At 34.4% G+C, this 14,311-nt stretch overlaps 1 pseudogene; it reads right to left on the bottom strand.

The window, feature by feature from the left end:
* Nucleotides 1-14,311, bottom strand: part of LOC133756609 (transcription factor E2F3-like) — a 118,281-nt pseudogene that overhangs the window by 32,197 nt on the left and 71,773 nt on the right.

The following is a 14,311-nucleotide window of genomic DNA, read 5'->3' as shown; positions in this document are numbered from 1 at the left end:
ACTCTTTCAAATAAATAAAATAAATCTTTTATTTAAAAAAAAAAGGACAAGATAGTGCTAAAGCTGAAACTCAGATCAGCAGACCATCCACATTAGTTTGTGACAAATAATTAAGCTTGTTCATGCGCTAATTGAACAGGGCAAGATTAAGAGTAGAAACAATAGCCAACAGCACACCCATTTCAACTACTTCAGTTTGCACAATTCTGACTGAAAAATTAAAGTGTAGCAGGTTTCTACTCAATGGGTGCCCAAACTATTGTGCCCAGACTGCTTCAGGTAGGAAATTTTAAACAAGTCGATAAAGTTACTGAAGCATTTCTTCAAATAAGTAGAAAAGGAATAAAATATGCTTTTACCAGCATAATCCTGAAGACAAAGCACAATCCCAGCCATGGCTACTGAGAAGTGGGAGTGGTCCAGGCCAAGCAGAATTAGACCAGACAAGAGCAAAAGTTATGTAACAGTTTTTTGGATACTCAAAGCCTTTTGCCCATTGATTTTTCTGGAGTGCCAAAGAATGACATCTGCTCATTATGACAATGTTTTGAGAAAATTAGTCATAGCTTTAGCAGAAAAACACCCTAGAGACCTTCATCAAAGAGTGCTTTTCCCAGGCACAAAAACACAGCTGCTCATTCCTCTCATCAAACAAGGGCAGTTTACAAGAGTTCTGATGGAAAATAATTAGTCATCCACCTAACAGTCCTAATGTAGCTAATCTTAAAAAAATCATTAAATGCATTGTTGCAATGCAAAAAAGACTACATGGAGATGGTTAAATACCCAGGAACTCAAGTTCCTTAGGGATTAATAAAGTGGCTTATATCATCATTTTTAAAAAGTCTGAAACTCGGAGTTTATGTTGAGAAATAAAGCTTGTCTTTTAAATTTTATCTTTATCTTTTAGTTCTACTTTTCATGAACACTTTGAAGCCCCCTCTGATAGAACATGAACAAAAATGGTATTCTTGACCCTGTATCATTTTTCCTAATGTGCCTCAAGCCCATTCTTCACTGCTGGCTTACTGTATCCTTTCTTCAAAACCAGCTAAATCATTTCCTCTATTATGGTATTTCCATTTCCTGCTAATATTTGTATCTTTATACCACTGCTGAAAGATGCCAATGTATATTTCATGCTTTCTGCAAAAAAAAAATTTTTCAGAAGTAAAATTTACATTCAGAGAAGTGCATGAACCATAAGAATATATATAATCATGTCATTTTAAAGGCAGAGATATAGAAATAAATCTTCCATTCACTGGTTCATTAATCAAAGGATTGCATCAGCCAGGGCTAGGCAGGGCCAAAGCCAAGGGCTGGGACCTCCATCTGGTTCTTTAATAAGGGTGGTAGGGACCCAAGTACTTGAGTTGTCTTTTGCTGCCTCCTAGATTATACGATAGCAGGGAGCTGAAGCAAAGTTGCTGGGACTTGAACCAGGCACTCTGGAATATGATGTGTACATCCCAAGCAGCAAATTAACCATTTGGCCAGACATTTTCCCAAGAATATATCTTGATCAAATGTTGCGAAGTGAGTATACCCAAGTATCCATTATACAGGTCAAGAAATAAAAATTACCTGAGTTCTGAAGGTGCCCTTCCGCCACTTCCTCATCATAATCTCTACAATGGAATTTTCACTCTAACTTCACTCACCATGGATTATTCTCTGTCTTTGAATTTCACATAAATGGGATTAATTTCACTTTTTCTGTGATTTCTTTTGCTCAATATGTTTGTGAGTTTTCTTCATATATTTTATGGAACAATAATTTGCTGATTTTTATTGCTGAACAGTACATTATTGTTTGAGTATAATACAATGTATTTACTCATTCACTACAGCTAGACATTTGAATTGTTTTCAGCTGCAAGCTATTACAAGTAATGCATTTTAAAAATTATATTTTAATTTTTATGCATATCTACACTAAATATATATATTTAGGACTAGAGTTTCCAGATCTGGTAGTTAAGTATGCTAAACCTTAATTAATACACAATTCCAGCTGGCCCCACAGCTCAATATGCTAATCCTCTGCCTGCAGCACCAGCAATCCGGGTTCTAGTCCCGGTCGGGGCGCTGGATTCTGTCCCTGTTGCTCCTCTTCCAGTCCAGCTCTCTGCTGTGGCCCTGGAGGACAGTGGAGGATGGCCCAGGTGCTTGGGCTCTGCACCCGTGTGGGAGACCAGGAGAAGCACCTGGCTCCTGGCTTTGGATCAGCGTGGTGCGCCAGCTGCAGTGGCCATTGAGGGGTGAACCAATGGAGGAAAGGAAGACCTTTCTCTCTGTCTCTCTCTCTCACTGTCCACTCTGCCTGTCAAAAAAAAAAAATACACAATTCCGCATTCACAATATTATAACTTTATAGATGACTGTTAGATTTAAAAAGTACTTTTTATTCTTAGATTGCTAAGAGTTGTTTTAAAAAAATATGAATCAGTGTGGAATTTTATCAAATGTTTTTTCTGCATGTTGTGAATCAAACTATTGTTCTCTTTTACTTAGTTAATGAAGTAAAATATACCAATTGTTAAATATTGAAAAAAAAAAACTTAATGCTGCGGTTTGAGCAATATTTGGCTCCCAAACCCATGCAGATGTTTAATCCCTGAAGTCATGCATTGGAGGAGCTGAGAAGACTGATGTATTTATGATGTATTAGAGGTAGGCCCTTGAGGGTCCTCTCATAATTAAGGGCATGTTATTGGAAGGTAGTTTTTGCAAGATGGTTGGTTCTAAAAGCCTGAGAGTTGGGATCATCTGCTGTCTCTCTCTTTGGTTTATCATGCTATCCTTTTTCTGCACCTGCTCCATCCCTGCCATCCTCTGACCTCACCAGGTGATGGAACCAATGAAACCCATCTGATTGCTGAGTATGAACTTCCAAAATCATGCACCAAAATAAACCTCTTTACTCCACAAGTGGCCTCTGTAGAGTATTTAGTTATAATAATGAAAAGCTGAATACTATTCCTACATCCTTAAAATAAATCTAACTTAGTTCTTGCATATTATAATTTTATATACTCTTGGACTTTATATGCTGCTATTTTGTTTAAGACTTTCATTTTCTCTGTATTCATGGAAGATTGGTTTGTAGTATTTCTTTCTCATAAAACATTTCTTGGGTTTGGTGTAACAGTTATGAGATGGAAATTATTTTGTTTCTTTTCTTTGTTTCCTGGAAAAGTTTCTTTAGTATTGGTGTGATCTTCCTGAAGGTTAAGTATACCAAGGCCTGGAATCTTCTTTATGGAAGGGTTTCAAATTATAGATTCAATCTATAATAGGTAAATACTATTCTATATTTATATTAATTTTGATATTCAGCTTGGAAAGTTTCAGTTTTTGAGGGATTTCATATATATTTTCAAATATATTTGCACCCAATTCTTTGTGCCTTCAGAATCTTTGGGGGTGTGTGTTTTTTTAATTCATGGTATTATATGTTGTGCTTTATTTTCTTTTCCCCTTCACTAATACTGAGATTTTATAATGCTATTATTCTTTGCAAAAAATCAGTTCCTAGCTGTATTGACTTTCTCAATTGTGGATTTGTTTTTATATCATTAATTCCTACTCATCTTGCAATCATTTCTTGTTTCTCCCTTTGGATTTCATTCTTGTTATTTTCATACCACATGAGATGGATACTAAGGTCATTTATTTCTAGGCTCCACTTCTAAATATGCTTTCATAGCTATATGCCTCTCTCTAATCCATGCATCCCATGGTTTTGAATACATTAGTTTCATTATTCAAGTTACTATATTGCTATTTCACCCTTTTTATTTGTTTCTTATTATCTCTGATTCATGGATCATTTAGAAGTACTGTGTTTACTTTCTTTTTTCTTTCTTTCTTTTTTTTCTTTTCTTTTTTTTTTTTTTTTTGACAGGCAGAGTGGACAGTGAGAGAGAGAGACAGAGAGAAAGGTCTTCCTTTTGCCGTTGGTTCACCCTCCAATGGCCACTGCAGTCGGTGCATTGTGGCCGGCGCACCACGCTGGTCCAAAGCCAGGAGCCTGGTGCTTCTCCTGGTCTCTCATGTGGGTGCAGGGCCCAAGCACTTGGGCCATCCTCCACTGCACTCCCGGGCCATAGCAGAGAGCTGGACTGGAAGAGGAGCAACAGGGACAGAATCCAGCGCCCCGACCGGAACTAGAACCCAGTGTGCGGGCACCACAGGCGGAGGATTAGCCTATTGAGCCGCAGCACTGACCCTGTGTTTACTTTCTAAACACTTGGATATTCTCTTTTTTTATTATTATTAATAAAGGATTATTTGCTAACAGATTTAACCTTCTACCATGATCAGAAAACATTATGAATTTATTAATCCTTTGAAATATATTGAGGCTTGCTTTACAGAAATTATGCATATTTTGTTGTACGTGGTTAACTGCTCCAAATTGATCTACATCAAATCTACTAGTTGTAAATGTGTGTGGGGTTCAGTGTCCTGAATAGATTAAATAAAATCTACCAGTTCTTCCATTGTTGCAGTATTTTGTATTTTATCAGTGGAGGTCATTTCATTTTTAAATATGATTCTGGAATTGTCCATTTTGCCTTATAGTTCTCCCAGTTTTATATTTTGCTTTTTCTATCTTGGTACTACAGTATTATGTGTAATAAACTTAGAATTATTGTACATTCTTAGTAAATCCTTAATTGCTTTTGTATCTTTATTGTTAGAATCATTAATAACAATTTCTTGCCTTAAATTCCACAATATTTTTATTATACTAGTTACTATAAATCTTCAATGTATTTTTTTTGCCTTTTGTGTTGTTCATGTATGGTTATGTCCCATGAAACCTACATATGATAGCATCTTTAATGTCATTAAAATATATTTGTGTTTTAAGTGTTTAGATTTCAGAAAACTACTAAATCTATTATCTCATTATATTCTTCTTTGTATTTATCCTATTTTTCTGATTTTTTATTCCTTGTTTATTTTGTACTAATTAAAAACTTTTATTCACTCCCTTCTATTAGCTAATTTGTCATACATTTTAAAAATTTTATTCGATAGGTAAAGAGAGAGCACACACGTGTGTGGGGGTGTGTGGCAGAGAGAGCTCTCATCTACTGGTTTACTCCCCAAAAGGCTGCAATGGCAGGTAGCTGGATCTCAGAGACAGGTAGTCAATCCAGGTGTTCTACCTGGGCGTCAGGGACCCAAACAACTTGAGTCATCACCTATTGCCTCCCAGAAAGAGCTTTAACAGGAAGCTGTAACCAAGAGTGAATCTGGTACTCCAACCCAGACACTCCATTACAGGATATGGTTTTAACCACTAGGTAAAACACACACTCCAGTTATTTTGGAACTTCTCTTTAAAAGATAAACATATATAATACTCACAAAAATATTAACTACACATTTATTATTCTCTACCTTTAGAAGTAGAAAGGTCTTTACATTTACTTTATATCTTCCTCTGTGTGCACCATCATTTTATTTATTTATTTTTGTAAATATCTATTCTTAAATATGATCACAAATTGAAAGGCTACATATTTTTACAACTTAATTGTATTTTTATCATTTATTCTTCCATCAGGAATTATTTGCCTTCTACCTGAAGAATTCCTTTAGTATTTTTTTAAGTGTAGATCAGAAAAAAAAATCAGAAAAATAGGATAAATACAAAGAATAATATGATGAGATAATAGATTGGTAAGAAATTCTTCTCATTTCTACTTATCTAAAAATGTCTTCATTTTGTCTTTATAATGGTACCCAGCTGTATTATTTTGATGTGGCGTGGTGTTACTTTAATTATGCTTATCCTGCTTTGGTTTTTCCAAGCTTTTTTGCATCTGTGCCTTGGTAACTTTTAATAGTTTCGGAAAATCTTTGCCCCCATGTTTTCAAACATTGCTTCTCCCAAACTATGTTCTCTTTCTATATTTCAAATTTCGCAATTCCACATATTAATCTTCTAAATTTTGTTCCACATGTATCTGGTATTTTTTTGCTGAATTTTCTCTCCATGCTTGAGTATGAAAATATCATGGATATTTCCAAAGAAATAACTTCTGATTTTGATTTTTCTGTTTTTTTGGTTTGACTTCAATGATTTCTGAATTTTGTGATTTAATTATTTTACATGATGTAGGTTTAAATTTTACTTGCTTATTAAGGCAGAAGTTTGTTCAGGTTTCTTTTTTAAATGAATCACTTGAGGCTATACATTTATCTATAACTTGCCCCATGCAAGTTTTAACATGGTGCTTTTCACTTCTATTCAGCTTGAAATATTTTCTAATATCCCTTGCAAAGTCTTTGTGGACATGTGGTTTAGAAGTATTTCATTTCTAAATATCTGGAGAAATCTCAACTATCTTTTTCTTACTGGTTTTCATTGAAATACATTATAGGCAGAACCCATGCAATGCATGATTTTTAATAGGTATTTTTCCAAGTTATAGGATATATATTCAACTTTTGTTTGGTGTAGTGTTCTAAAAATACTAATTAATTCATGTTGATACATGTCCTTTCAAATTTTTATTTATTACTTAAAGTGTATTTAAAAAGCAGAGAGAGAGAAAGAGAGAAAGGGAGAGAGAGAGAAACAGAGAGAGTTTTCACCTGCTGATTCAATTCCTAAATATACACAACACCCAGGACTGTTTTGGTCAGAAGGCAGATGCAATCTGGGTCTCCAGCATGGATGGTAGGGATTCAAGTACTTGGGCCTTCACCTGGATGCCTCCCAGGATGTGCATTGTCGAAACTGAAATTGGAAGTAGAGCTAAGACTCACTCTTGCACTCCGATATAGAATGTGCACATCCCAATAAGTGTCTTAACCACTGTGCCAAATGCCCACTTGGATCGAAATATTCCTCAAATTTTCTATATACTCATAAATTTGCTATATAATTGTTCTGTCAATTATTATCATAGTAATTAATCCTAGATTTGTATATTTCTTCTTTCAAGTCTGCCAACTTTTGCCTAATCTATTTTGAAGCAAAAAATGGATTATTTTATCTTCTTGAGGTCTCAAACCTTTATAATTATGAAATGTTCATAGTTATCACTGAGCATTTTCTCTACCTATTTCTTATGATTTTAACATAGCACTTACACTTTTGCATAATTTTCCAATTTATGAATGAATTGCAGTTTTTAAAATTTGATCAGAAAATTTCCTTTTTAATTGAATTTTTATCCAGTTACATTTAATATAAAAATAGTATGGTTGTATTTAAGCTAATAACATCCTTTCTGTTTTCTGTTTGTCCCATCTGTTTTAGTTCCTTCTTCCATTTATTTCTTCTGTTTAATTATGATTTCATTTTATCTACACAATTGGAATGGTAGGTATACCTTTTTTTATTTTGAGTGGTTTCTCTAGCGTTGAGAATATGTATCTTTCAGAGAGATCCTCTCAATAATACTGTAAATCTTCTGGAATAATATAACAATTTTATAAGTTTACACTTTCATTTCTTCTTATCTTCATTTGTCCATTATTAGCATGTATCCTATATGCATTATGAACCACAGGATACACTGGCATTATATTTTTCTTTTGAAACTCAAACCATTTAAAAACATTTTAAAGAGGAAAAACATCTTTGATTTTAATCATGCATATTACCATTGCCATTGTTCTTCACTGTTTTTCATATATTCAGGTTTCCACATTTTTGTAATTTTTTTTCTCTTTCCAAGCAACAAAGAGAGAAGAGAGAGAGAGAGAGAGAGAATATTCTCATCTGCTGGTTCATTCATCAAATGCAACTGCGTACAACAGCCGGTGCTAGGTCAGGCCACAACTGGGAATTGGTAACTTTTTCAATCCATGTTTCTCATGTTGCCTTCAAGGGTGTGCACTAGCAGAAAGCTGGAATTGGGAGCAGAGTTAGGACTCAAACCCAAGCACTCCAATATGTGATCCATATATTTCAAGTAGTGTATCAACTACTAGACCAAATATTTGGCCCTGTTTTCAATTTTAATTCTGCCTATCGAATTTCATTTTACATATCTCATGTTTGTTTATTGGTGATGAATCATCTCAGCTGTCATTTCTAGGACAAAACTTTTTTTTTTCACTTTTGAAACATCATTTCACTCAATATGAAAGTTAACATGTGTTCCCTATAGCATGTGAAACATCATCCCAATGTCTTTTGGCTTATATAAGTTATCATAAGAAATTCATAATGATTCTTATGATTCTGTTGCATTTTTCCTCTGGTTGCTTTATCTCTTATTTTAGGCAATTTGATTACGATGTTATTTCATGTGATTTTCATTGAGATTATCCTGCATGATTTTTTTCTCCATTTTTTAAAATGTAGTTTAAAATTTGTAAATCAAATTTGGAATACTTTATGGGAAAGGCATTTGGTGCAATGGTTGTCTTTTCTTTTAATCCCCCCCCAAAGAAATGTTTTATCTAAGGAATACAGACTTCATGCATTTCATAAATACAACTTTAGGAATATAATGATTCTTCCCACCATACCTGCCTCTCACCCACTCTTCTATGCCCCCTCCTTCGTTCTCTCCCATACCAGAGTGCCTGGATTTGAATCCAATTCTGCTGCTGCTTCCAGATTTCTGTTAACGTGCATCATGAGAATCAGCAGGTGATGGCTCAAGTGTTGGGTACCTGCTATCCATGTGGGGACCCAGATGGAGTTCCTGGCTCCTGGTTTTGGTCTGGCCCAGACCTGACCATTGTGGGCATTTAGGGAGTGAACTAGCAGATGAAAGCTCCCTTTCTATTTACTTTTTTCTTCTTGTCTTTCTTTACCTTTACATAAATGAATTAATTTTGAACAATTTCAATATTTTTTCAAATATTTTTCAGTCTCTCCTTTCTTCTAAAAACTCAATGCACTTATGTTACACTATTTGATAATGTCTCAGAAGTCACTAAGTCCCCATAATTCTGTCTATATTTGTGCTTTATTTTGGCTACTTTGTATTGCTATGCCATCAAGTTCTTTGAAATTTTTTCTCCTGTGGTGTCTAGTCTGTTAATCTCATCCCTTGAGAGCTTTGTTTTTGATTTTGATTTTTCATTTCTAGTAATTCTGTTTGTCTCTTTTAAAATTGTCCAGATTTCTTTTTTTCTTAAGATTTATTTACTTACTTTAAAGGCAGAGTTAACAGAGAGAGAGAGAGAGAGAAGAAGAGAGATAAAGAAAGACAGAGAGAGGAAAAGAGATCTTTCATTCACTGGGTTCACTCCCCAAATGGCCACAACAGCCAGGGCTGGACCAGACTGAAGTCAGGAGTCTAGAAATCCATATGGGTTTCCCATTTGGATGGACTGTGGTATAAGCACTTGGGCCATCTTCTGATGCTTTCCCAGGCACGTTACCAGGGAGCTGGATTAGAAGTGGAGCAGCCAGAACTCCATCCGGTGCTCATATTGGATGCCAGCATCCAGCATCTCAGGCAGTAACTTAACTAACTGGCTGTGTCATATGGCCGGCCCTGATTTCTTGATTCTCCATATTTCTAGAATTAGATGCTACATATCATGGCTTTTATATTGTTTATACTGAATTTTGTACTTACTTTTTTTTAACTTTTATTTAATGAATATAAATTTCCAGTGTACAGCTTATGGATTACAATGGCTTCCCTCTCCCATAGCTTCCCTCCCACCCGCAGCCCTGCCCTCTCCCGCTCCCTCTCGCCTTCCATTCACATCAAGATTCATTTTCAATTCTCTTTATATACAGAAGATCAATTTAGTATAAAGATTTCAACAGTTTGCACCCACATAGAAACACAAAGTGAAACATACTGTTTGAGTACTAGTTATAGCATTAAATCAAAATGTACAGCACATTAAGGACAGAGATCCCACAAGAGGAGCAAGTGCACAGTGACTCCTATTGTTGACTCAACAAATTGACACTCTAGTTTATGACGCCAGTAACCACCCTAGGCTGTCGTCATGAGTTGCCAAGGCTATGGAAGCCTTCCAAGTTTGCCGACTCTGATCATATGTAGACAAGGTCATAAAAGACAGAGTGAGGATAGTAACCAATGATCCTGATCATTATTTCAATATTTATTCATTCATTCATTTTTTCACATTTTAGCATGAGTCTCAACCCTCCATAATTTCGTAGTTTCACTCCCTGTTTGATGGTGGTAATTTAAACAATTCAAAGCTTTGTATGTGGTTGGTAAATTTTTTTAAATTGAGCTTAATGTTCCCCCAAGAATGTTATTTCTTTGGAACTTATAATTTGGCTTCCATAGTTTTATCTTAGCATGCACTAATTTTTATTGGGCCATATTGATTTCTGTAACGATTTCTCACATAGCTGATAACTCCGATCCTCCTTATAAATTCTAGCAACTTCAGACTTTCCATTTACTAATCATTGTCCCTTAGAAAGACTGCTATATCCTGTTTCTATGCTATGGACTAGACCACCTTCATTCAGAAAGCCAGAGTCAATTATAGGACTTAGCTCATTTGCTTTCATTTCTCAACATTCAACAAGTGTCCTTATTCTCTGATATTTGAAAGTGGTTGTTTTGAATATTTTTTTCTGATTTTTTTGTATTTTAAGGCATACAAATACATTCAGACCCCACAGTCTTGATACTTTTACTGACTAGTCTTTCAGTCCGCTGGTCTACTTTTCAGTTATGTGAATGTGCAGTTAAAACCTTCCATTAACTTCAATTATTTTATAGTTCTATAATATCCATGTGATTCTTATTTATAGATTCCATTTTGTTTTAAGTACCCTAGAGGACAATTCTTTTCTTAAAATATATATTTAAATATATCATTTAATATAATTAAATATAATTAATTATATAATTAAATATATAATTTATCATTTAGATATATATTTTGTTTGCCATCATTTAATTATATCTTTATTTTGAACATATCTGTCTATCTGTGATTTTGCTCATTTGCTCCTGTCTGCTGGCCTTTGTGGTGATCTTTTAAATAAAATTCCAGATATAGAACATGAAGAAATAAAGTCTATAGATGACGTTATTATATTTTCTCCAGGTATGTAATTTAGGTACGACAAGTCATCTTATTCATATTAGGAATAAAAATTATTTGAAATTGGATTTCAAAATTCATGAGAGGTGATCCATTTATGACTTTCTCTTAGTCCTAGAGCTTTGTCCTTTTGGGTTCTCAATTCTAAACCCAAGTGTTTTTGAGGTTTCTTCTTCTTTGGCAGAACTTAACTCCTATTTTTGTCTCCCTAAAGCTGTGATACAACCAAAATAAATGCATAAATAAACAAACAAAACTTTTTTTCTTTTTTCTGACATTATGTCTTCCTGTCTCAGGAAGTCTGGGAATGAGCAAATTCATCAAGGTTAAGTGTCATCAAATGTCAATCTTATTTCAGTGTATGTTATTTTTTTCTAAAACCTTAGCCCTTCAAAACCTGCCTCCTTTGATTTAACTGCAGTACCTTCAAACAGTTAGTGTTTTTCAGTGTTTCCTCCACCTTTTATATCATTCTCCAAACACAGTTCATTATAATAATCAGATTTTTTTTTTTTTACCGTGGCTTAAGAAAGAAATTCAGTATAATCTTATAAACTCATGACTGTAACATGCCCATTACTATCTTGCTACTACTTATGGTTAAAGACATTGGCTCATGATCTTTGGCTCCCAAGGGATTGTTATAAAGTTAATTGTTAGTAAACTTATTAAGGTTTTCGACCACACTTTTTTTTATACCTCCAAAACCCACACAAAAGGAAAAGACCTTAAGACTTCCCTAATTACCACTCTTCTGATTGCTGTTATCTTCCTTCTGTTTTATCCCTTGATATATCTTTGATCTCCCTAAAACAGTCTTTTAAAGTATTTCAGGAAGCTTTTTTTTTTCTTTATTGACCCTAAGTGTGAACAGAGCATAATCTTTCATACTTCAAAAAATACATTCTCTGTATTCTGTGTCACATTGGACATTTTAAATGAAGAGTCAACGTTGTCTGTGGCAACAGATTGTGTGCCCTTGACAGGAAAAGCTGTCCTTTCTGCTTAACAGGTACTGATATTCCCTTTCCAAAGTGAGTTCATCACACACACAAAAAGGGAGGTTTCATACATATGGGCTTGATCATCTACAAACTTCAGAAAGGGAACTAAATTACATTTTAATTGAATGGGCATAACAGGATTATTATTTGTCTCTGTTTTCCAAGCCATTGTGATCATAAAGCAACACGTTCCAGCTCAGGACACAAACTTGGCTAGTTACAGTGTCACTGAGGGATTCATTAGTAGAGTACTGTAGACCATTTTGAAAAAAACATCATTCAAGATTTAAATTTTATTGTTTAGATAATAAACACCAAGAAGAAAAGTTAGTGTCTTCCCTAGGATGCTAAAATATAAATTAATTTATATTTCTTGATATAAAATTCCTTATTTTTCTGGAAAACATTAAATAATCTGCTAGGTTATCTTTCCTGACATTTTCATAAATAAGAAAATAACTTGCTCCTTGAAGACTTTACCATAATATAATTCATTAAGTTTCTCCAATAATGAAAGCAAATGGAGACTTTTTCATTAATTTAATTTTTATGAGTGTTTGCATTTATTTTCCTGTCCCTAGAATTTATTCTCAATTCAGAAAATATCTGTCTTTTAATAGAATTTGACAGTAATCTGTGAGGTGAAGTCATATCCAAAAATGCTCTTCTTTATTTTTAAGTATTTCTAAGTATTAAACAATAAATAAGCAAATAATCAGCAAATACAGCTAACAACCATCTAAGTACACACAAAGAAAGTGAAATAATGGTATCACTCTTTTCCCCCATGTAAGTAATTGTTGAAGCAATGCCTACTATTTCTCTTGTTCAGAATGTTAGAATGTTCCAGGTATACCCCAATTCAGAAAAAAGACATATGGAATTTTTAACAATTTTATTATCATATAAAGGTCAACTAATATGCTCCTTTTGAGTGTCAGTTTTATCTAATTCAGCATTATTTTCCTGGTAAAATTTCAATATAAAAATAAAACATGAAATACCTGTATAAAAGAGTGCTTAATACAACTAATGACAAAAAAAAAAAGAAAAAAAAAAGAAAGAAAGAAAGAGGAGAGAAAAAAAAGTAAGCATGGCACAGTAGGGGAATAAAGCTTCTGGGGAAAGAAAGCAAAGCCGTGTGACAGATGGAAAGGTCTCAATGGATGAATGGTACTACTACAAATAAGTAGCAGGCAGCCAGAGGGAATCAAATAATGATTATGGAAGAAAAATGAGGGTTAAAAAAGATGAAAAGAATGTTTTGACTCAAGCTAAGGATTCTGCATTAATAAAATTTCTTATTTTTAAAATATGTTTAATTATACAGCCACAAAAGGGAGAAAATAACACATGTCAAAGAGGGTAGACAGCTGACAAGTGAACTAGTATGGACAATATAAAAAGCTCAACATGTCCTTGGAGAGGAAGGGATGCATTCCACAATTTGTACTGGCATGCCCCCAAACCTGAACAGATTACTTTCTGACGATCAATATCTGTAACCACTAGAGGCCTGTTAGAGAGGTTTTTTTTTTTTTTTTTTTTTTTTTTTTTTTTTTTAAATCAGCTTCAAAGAGACTTGGTCCCCAGCTTACATTTTATTTTTGCCAGTGGGTGCTGAGGCTAGAGTTTTGGACAAGGCTCATTTTTCTTTTCTTTATAAGGCTGTGGATTGAATATGAAACACCCTTGCACATTCTTGGGCTCTAGTCAGCTGGGTTCTGGTCCTCGGTAGATGCTGTGAAAAAGGACCTGATCCCATCACCAACTTGAACATCAGTTTGTGCTCAATGTGTTCAAAGATAATTCCTGATTTCATCTTGGTTTGCAAGAGTAGGCACTTATTCTTTTTTTTTTTTTTTAACTTTTATTTAATGAATATAAATTTCCAGTGTACAGCTTATGGATTACAATGGCTTCCCCCTCCCATAACTTCCCTCCCACCCGCAACCCTCCCCTCTCTCGCTCCCTCTCGCCTTCCATTTGCATCAAGATTCATTTTCAATTCTCTTTATATACAGAAGATCAATTTAGTATAAAGAATTCAACAGTTTGCACCCACATAGAAACACAAAGTGAAACATACTGTTTGAGTACTAGTTATAGCATTAAATCACAATGTACAGCACATTAAGGACAGAGATCCCACATGAGGAGCAAGTGCACAGTGGCTCCTGTTGTTGACCCAACAAATTGACACTCTAGTTTATGGCGCCAGTAACCATCCTAGGCTGTCGTCATGAGTTGCCAAGGCTATGGAAGCC

The sequence above is a fragment of the Lepus europaeus genome, chromosome 3 (assembly GCF_033115175.1).
Source record: "Lepus europaeus isolate LE1 chromosome 3, mLepTim1.pri, whole genome shotgun sequence".
Lineage (NCBI taxonomy): Eukaryota > Metazoa > Chordata > Mammalia > Lagomorpha > Leporidae > Lepus > Lepus europaeus.
The sequence above is the reverse complement of the archived record's forward strand: the minus strand, read 5'-3'. Positions and strand labels throughout refer to the sequence as shown.